This window comes from Mus pahari, chromosome 10, assembly GCF_900095145.1.
Source record: "Mus pahari chromosome 10, PAHARI_EIJ_v1.1, whole genome shotgun sequence".
In the NCBI taxonomy this organism is placed as follows: domain Eukaryota; kingdom Metazoa; phylum Chordata; class Mammalia; order Rodentia; family Muridae; genus Mus; species Mus pahari.
Genome location: NC_034599.1, coordinates 101,736,774 through 101,744,782, shown reverse-complemented (window position 1 = coordinate 101,744,782; position 8,009 = coordinate 101,736,774). Strand labels below are relative to the sequence as shown.

The following is an 8,009-nucleotide window of genomic DNA, read 5'->3' as shown; positions in this document are numbered from 1 at the left end:
GAGAACTGCCGGTCCTTTAGGCAGGAATCCCAGGCTGAGTGGCCACTGGGCCTGTATTCAGAATGTGCTTACTGATAACAGCTTGTGTCAGAAACTCCAGCCTGGCCCTAGGCCAAGGAGGAATGGATTCACTCTAGCAGTGTGGGGTCAATTAGGAAGGGAGCAGAGCCCGCCACAGTTCTGATTTCCACAGGTATTATGCACTGTCAGGTTTAGTAACTTGTCAAATCTCCAGTCTCTGGAGTTTGGGCCCTCTGGGGAGCCCCAGGAGAGTTAAGAGCTACTTTAGGACCCTCCATAAATGGGGGAGGCCAGATTCTAGCAGTAACCACCCATCTAAAGAATGTGGGCCACCGAGGGTGAGTGACCTGTGCTAGCGGGTCAGAGCTATTTTGAGCTCCAGAGGAGGCAATGGATTTTAGCTTTCCAAGGAGGGGGAGGGGAAGCCTGTTGTATGGCCAGCACTAAAGAAATGGGTTACCTTCCTGCCCACCCACCCGGATCTGGCCTTAGTTTCTCCATTCATATTAAGGAGAGGGTAAGAAGGCTTCTCTTCCTTTGCAATTGGGAGGGCGCTTCCTGAGTGTTTGAATGGTTTAGATACCGCTTGCTTTTTGCTCGAAGGAAATTAGGAGGCAGTTGTGTGGTGGCTTGCTGTGGCCGGACCGGTTCGCCGGCCTGTCCATACCTCGGTTTAGTCTTCGGGAGAAGTTGGGAAGGGTGCCCCTCCCCCACCCCAGCTAGCAAGCGCTCCCAGCTACCCGGACCGGCTAAGGCGTGTCCCGGGACCCACTGGGTCGACTTCGGGGGCGGGGCCTCTCCGTTGGGGCGTGGCTTCTGGGGCGGGGGCGTGACAGGCCAATGGGCAGAGAGGTGCGGGACGGGGCGGGGCCTGTGCGCGGGTGCGGCGCGCTGCGGGGCCAGCGACGCAGGCAGAAGCGGGCCGCGCGCCGAAGGCCGGTCGGCGCCGCTCCGAGTCGGCCGTGGGATTGGCTGCGGCACTCGCGTGTCAGGCGGTTGCTAGGCTCCGGCCGCGCGCCCCGCCCTCGCGCTCGGCGCCCTCTCACCGCTCGGTACGTGATCGCGCGGAGGCTGCGGCGCGGCGCTCGCGCTCCTCGGGCTCGGGGGCGGCAGCGGCGGCAGCTTCGCGCGGAGTCCCCGGGGAGTGGCGGCGGTGTCCCTGGGCCCGGAGGAGCGAACACCTGCCGCGGCCTGCCCGTGGTGCTGGGTGAGTGCGCCTCCCGCCTCTGCCTCCCGGTGCCTGCCTGCCTGCTGGGGCCGGGATCCCCGCTGCAGCCGGCCGAGCCTTCCGCGGAACACCTGCTGCTGCTCCCTTTCGGCCCGGGGCGGGGACACGGCCACGGACGTCCTTGCGGGTGAGGAGGCGGCGCCGCCGCCGTCCGTGCGGAGCCGCCCCTCGGCTCTCCGTCCGGTGGCTGAAGGCTCGAGGCCGGAGCTGAGCGCCGCGGCGACGGGCCAGGCCTCGGCCCCGGCCCGCGCTCCCGGGAACGCGGGGCCTGTGCCTCGGCCGCGGGCGTGTGCGGCCTGCGGGCTGCCTCCGGGTTTCCAGTGGGGGTCGCGGCCCAGTTAGGAGGCATCTCTACTGTGGGGCTCCTGCCAGAGGCTGGGAAGGGCGCCGCCCCCGCCTCTTGCTTTGAGCTGCTCCGAGTCTTGGGGTTCTTTCCTCCCCCTCGGTTGCGCTTCTGTGGAAGCCTCCTTTACTACCTTTGCAGTGGGTATTTGGGAAATCAGGTTCACTTGCGAGTATATTTGGAAAATGTTCCCAGAGGGAACACCATGTCGACTCAGTCCTTTGCCATACTCCCAAGTTCATTTATTGACAAACTCAACGGGCAATTAAAAACACACCTCTTAATCTCTACAATTTGAGAAGCTTTTGTTAAGTTGAATTACATCAAGATTAGTTTTCGTGGTGATGACGAAGTTTTGATTGGTCCGCGTAGTCTGGGACAGTACCTTTATAGCCTAGAGGTCTAACTTAAGAGTCCAGCCTGCTGTTTCCCTAAATAAGCGAGTAGAAGTAGTTCTTGGCGTGGAAGCCAGACTCGTGAAGTGAGGGTGGTGTTTATAGAACATAACTCCAGCTAGAGTTGGGTGTGCTTCCAGATGTTTTGGAATCTGATGGAGATGGGGTGTTGCAATCATATTAGTATATATTGTGCTTAATGGGCTAGAGACGTACTTTCAGAATGTTCTAGTTTAGAAAAAGAATTCCACGGTAACGGGTTGTACAGATCGATGGTTTAAATATGGAGGCTTGAAGTTCTTTCTGCCTTGAAGTCAAGGACATGGTCAGCATGCTTAAAGGACATAGGGGCTATTGGAGAAATCAGATTTCACCAGGGAGTTAGTTGCAAGGCGTGTGGGATCCTGTGTGAAGGTAGGACTAAGTAGCACTATGCACCGGGTGGGAATGTGAAAGCATCGATGATATGTACCTCTGTTGAAATTGTCATCGGACAAGTCCTCATTCTCAAAAACTGATTTTTGGCAAAATGCATTCATTTAGTAAATGTTTGACTTTACTCCCTGAGGACTTCTGGGTAGGACTTGGGGGCCCATGTAATACATTTTGCTTTGTCCTTAACTGATTTTGGGTTCAGAACTCACTCATGATGAGTAGCTGCTGCCTATAGAATATGCTTGCATGGTAGCCTGAAGAGAGCCTTCCTGAGCTGTGTGTGGCCTTTAGGGCCAACAGGAATTAGCTGGGGGACATAAAGGCTTGTGCACCCGGAACCACATGTACATGGTCTAAAATAGTGCCTGGGAGTCTTCCAGCTGGACAGGTGGGAGCTCTGGGCCTTCTTTGCACATAGGGCTCCAGCCTCTTAGGGTACAGGAGTGTGAGAATGCTTTTAATCATTTGAGTGGCATAATCTAGATCTAGTTTAGAAAGAGATATGTTGGTGGCATGTCAGGAGTGTCAGAGATGTCCGGACCTCTGGTAGTAAAGTCAGCCAGCTGAGAGGAGGGAGGACGAGCTGTTTGAGAGGGGAGACTGAGAAGGTAGTGCAAAGTGAATGGCCAGCCTGTGGGAGAGGAAGCCTGAAGTCAGGAATGTTCAGGCCCAAAGTCTAAGAATGACCAAGGATTTAAAGCCATTGGGGTGGGGGTGGGGATTTAAAGCTATGTGGTAGATTCTGCATATCATGGGTGAAGTTCTAAGTTTCAATCCCCCAAACAAACCTCCAAACGTTTTGTTGTTCTCTTGAAGCCCATGCTGGTTTAAACCGGTTTAGTGGTGAGGCTGGCACTACACTACTGACCCTTCTGCCTTTTCCCCCTGACTTCAGGGATTAGGCCTGAGCCACTATACTTAACCTTTAAAACTCCTGACTGCTGAGTGGGCGGCTGACAGGTTTGCTTGTCTGTTAGGTATTAAGAATGATGGGGCTTGGAGGAATTGGGGGACGTTTACTTTGATTGGTGTTGTTGCTTATAAAAGAGATCTAGCATTTGATTGTTAATAAAAGTCTTCTAGCTTGGTGTAGTGTGGTAGCTATTAATCCTAGGATTCAAACAATCTGAGACAAGACCCTAGGATTGGGGGTCACAAGGCAGTCTGAACTATGCTGTGAGACCATGTTTCCAACTAACATACCTACACTGTATTTGAACCTGGGGCGTGGTATTTCCTTTTTTTCTTCCTTGAGACAGGGTCTTATTGCTTTAGCCCTGGCTGTCCTAGAACTCACTGAGTAGACCAGGCTGGTTTTAAACTCAGAGAGCCTTCTGCCTCCGCTTCCTTCTTGCTGGGATTAAAGGGTCAGCCATCATGGTTGGCATGTTGTCTTTTACCTTACAGATGTAGGTAGTTTCTCCCACTTCCTGGGTCAGTAATGGCATGGATGGATATACCTACCATTTGCAGTTAAAGGCCTTGTAGTTCTGCTTTGTGTGTGTTGTTCTGATACCAGTAGGAAATGTTTGAGAACTTCTGTTTGTGCGGCTTAGCACACATTCATGAGGGTGCCAGAGGAGAATGTCTTTCTCTATTACTCACCAGAGTCTCTCACTAAACTTGAAGCTTATCATTTTCACCTAGACTAGCTGGCTGGATAGGTCCTGGGACCTGCCTATCTGTCCCCCGCCACCCCCAGTACTGTTGCTTCTGGAGTTACAGGTACATGCAGTCCTGCCTGCCCAGCTTGGGATCCAATCCTTGCCTTCAGCACACACTCCAGTGTAGAGCCATTAGCGCTCCAGCTCCCTGAAGTCTCTGTACTGCATGAAGAAATGGAGCCACAGAAAAAAGAACACGTCCACACTTTATCATAAACACAGTCAGGATTTATTGTTGTTGTGTTTTCTTTTTCTTTTTATGTGTTTATTTTTAATCACTTATTTTTATTTTTGTGTATGCATCTGTGTCTATGTCAGTGCACGCCTAGTGGTATAGATTCCTGAAGAAGAGGGCGTTGATCCTCTGGAGCTGGAGTTAACAGTTCCTAGCTTCCCCATGTGGGTACTGGGATCTGAACTGAACTCATGTCCTTTGGAAAGAGCAAGTGCTCTAAACGGCTGAGCTCTCTCTCCAGTTCCTTGTTTTTGTTTGTTTGTAGGTAGGTAGGTTTTCTTGAAACAGGGTTTCTTTGTGTATCCCTGGCTATCCTGGAACTTACTGTGTGGACGAGGTTGGCCTCAAACTCATGGAGATCTACCCACCTCTGCCTCCCAAGTTCTGGGATTAAAAGCGTGCACTACCACGCCTGGCTTGACTAATATTTCTTCTTTTTTTTTTTTTTTTTTAAAGATTTATTTATTATACATAAGTACGCTGTAGTTGACTTCAGACACACCAGAAGAGGGCATCAGATCTCATTTCGGGTGGTTGTGAGCCACTGTGTGGTTGCTGGGATTTGAACTTAGGACCTTTGGAAGAGCAGTCAATGTGCTTACCCGCTGAGCCATCTCACCAGCCCCGACTAATACTTCTTAAAAAGCAAAATTGATCACTGCAGCTATGCTCCAAGACCTTCAGGGTGCCCAGTTCTTCTAAGGCCCTCTATGTAGCACTTTGGCTCCAACCTACCAGAATACCCAAGGAGTGAGTGTCAAGCTGTAACTAGAGCTAGCGTTACATATCTGTGTGTGTACATGCATGCAGGTGCCTTATAACAGTTAGGAAGCTGTAACTCCCTAGAGCTAGAGTTGCAGGCAATTGGGGGCTACTTTTACATGGGTTCTGGGAACTGAACTCAGGTCTGCTACAAAAATGACAAGGACTCTTAAATCATTTCTATTTTATGTGTATGTTTTGCCCAAATGTACTGTATGTGTGCCTAATGACCAGAGATGTCAGAAGAGGGCATTGGATCCTGTCTATACTCCAGATCTAGGGTTGTGTCTCGAAAAACAAAAACAAAAACAACCACCACCACCACCACCAACGAAGTATTAGTCAGGATCGGAGAGGTGGCTTAGCAGATACTTGAGTTCAATTCCCAGTACCTACATGGTGGCTCACTGGGATCCAGTTCCCTCACCTGGTGTGCAGGTATATGTGCAGACAAAACATCTATGCACATAAATAAAAAAGGGAAGCAGCAGTAGCATTAGCGTTAGTGTTAGTCATTGCTCAGGTCTTGTGGGGAGCTAGTGGACTTGACCCACTGGGTTAGTAATAAGGGGCGAGGTGGAGAGAAACATAAGGTCAAAAGGAGTTTGAAGGTGTGTGGGACCTGGACTTGGAATTCAAGAGCTATCACTTTGGCTACAAAGAACACTTTGTGTCTTTGTAACTGGCAGGATTGATGAGCTACTTGTGCATACTAGGCGGGGACTTTAGCTTGAACTACCCCAACTATATTGCTGCCTCTTATTCCCCAATTTTGTTTTTTTGAGGCAAAGTCTTACTAGCTCAAGCTAGCTGTAGACTTGCAGTCCTCCTGTGTCAGTATCTGGAGCAGTAGAATTAGGAGTCTGTACCATCATGACTGGCTTCCATAACTTTCTCTCTCTCTCTCTCTCTCTCTCTCTCTCTCTCTCTCTCTCTCTCTCTCTCTCTCTCTCTTTCTCTCTCTCTTTCTCTTTCTCTTTCTCTTTCTCTTTCTCTTTCTCTTTCTCTTTCCCTTTCTCTTTCTCTTTCTTCTATCCCTGGCTGTCCTGGAGCTTACTCTAGAGCAGGCTGGTCTCAAACTCAGAGATCTACCTACTTCTGCCTACCAAATGCTAAAAGTAAAGTCACACACCACTGTTTAGCTCCAAACCATTTCTTACTAGGCCCTCTTACTCTGTCTCCTCCAGTTGACTGTGTTGACACTGTAGGCTGAGAGTACGGTGATGGTCCTGCTAGTTTAGTTAGTCTGATAATTTCATACTAGGTCTTTTGTGGTTTTGTTGTTGTTTTTGGTTTGTTTTTGAGACAGTTTCTTTGGGTATGGCTATCCTGCACTCGCTTGGTAGACTGCCTTGAAATCACAGAGATCTGTCTACTTTTGCCTCTCAAGTGCTGAGATTAAAGGCACGCATCACCCACCACCCATACTCTTACTAAAGTCTTTGTAAGCCTGTACTTTAGTTATTCAAATAGTCTTCCTATGTTTCGAGTAATGGTACTGCAATTTCAGTCTCAGTCTGAGGCTGCAAATTGGAGGCCAGCCTGTGCTACATAGTGAGGCACTGTGTCAATGTAGACAGCCTCCCACCAACCAAAACCCCAAGCATCCAATGGAAGAAAAGAGGCAGTTTTTCTGAGTCACATCCTCAATCTTCGTCCTGGCCGTCCATCTCCCTTTACTCTGATCACTAGTAATACTGCTCAAACAGCAGTTTCTATAAATAGAGATTTAGAGTAGTTTACAGAATTGCACCAGCTACAGGGCCTAATTTAGCTTTAATGAATAGGGTTTCCTATTTATCTTGCTTGGGTTTGGTAAGTAAGCAATTTTTGTCTTTGGGTCTAGGTGGAGAGAGAGATGGGCTGCTGTAGCTCAGGTTCATAAACTATAGATAGCAAAGGTGATAAAGTCATTCTGTGACGTAAATCTGTACACAACTCAAGCAATATATGGACCTCATTTGACTCGTGTTTTCTTTTATTTGATTTTTTTGTTTGAGACAGTGCCTCATTCTAGTCCTGGCATATCTGGAGCTCACTGTGTAGGCCTGGATGGGCTTGAACTGGAAGTAATCCTCCTGCCTTTGCTCTCCCAGTACTGTTAGCACATGCCTGGTATTTTTATTTAAATTTTTTTTTAAAATTTATTTATTTATTATAAGTAAGTACACTGTAGCTGTCTTCAGACACTCCAGAAGAGGGAATCAGATCTTGTTAAGGATGGTTGTGAGCCACCATGTGGTTGCTGGGATTTGAACTCTGCACCTTTGGAAGAGCAGCCGGGTGCTCTTACCCACTGAGCCATCTCACCAGCCCTTATTTAAATTTTTATGTGTATGTAAAATATATGTGTGTATGCTTTTAAAATTTGTGTATGATGTGTGTTTCTGAGAGCATGCATGTGCATGACACATGTGGAGGGCAGACAGTAACTTTGTAGAGTCAGTTCTTATGCATGCCCTACTATGGATTTACATCTCTGCTCCAGATACATAATACCTATAAGCATATATTGTCTGTCTGTCTGTCTGTCTGTCTCTGTGTGTGTGTGTGTCTGGCTGTCTTTGTCAGTTTGTCTGTCTATGAATGAATGAGTCAGGCTCTTTGTAGTCCAGGCTGGCCTCAAACTCACTGTTGGATGACCAGACTTGCTATATAATGAAAGGTGACCTTCAACTTCTAACCTTCTTGCCTGTAGCTCCCAAGTACTAAGATCACAGATGTGTACCACCACACTCAGTTGATAAGTGCTGGGATCAAATCTTGGGGTTTATACAAGTTCAGCAAGCAGTCAGCAAGCAGCTACATTTCCAGCTTGGACAGAATCAATACTGTAAGAAAAAATTAGAGTAACAATATTCTAAATAATAAGAATGTATAACTGAGGGGCTGGTGAGATGGCTCAGTAGGTAAGAGCACCCGACTG

At 48.6% G+C, this 8,009-nt stretch overlaps 1 protein-coding gene across 3 annotated transcripts in view; it reads left to right on the top strand.

Annotated features, from left to right (window-relative positions):
* The first annotated feature begins 894 nt into the window (after positions 1 to 894).
* The window catches only part of Dag1 (dystroglycan 1), a 61,094-nt gene continuing 53,979 nt past the window's right edge, over positions 895 to 8,009 (top strand). The window contains exon 1 of one of the 3 annotated variants that reach the window (XM_021205970.1): positions 895 to 1,073. The gene's annotated coding sequence lies outside the window, so the exon portion shown is untranslated. Of the gene's footprint in view, positions 1,377 to 8,009 lie in introns of all 3 variants that reach the window. The other 2 variants (XM_021205968.2, XM_021205967.2) reach the window with 2 other exon arrangements.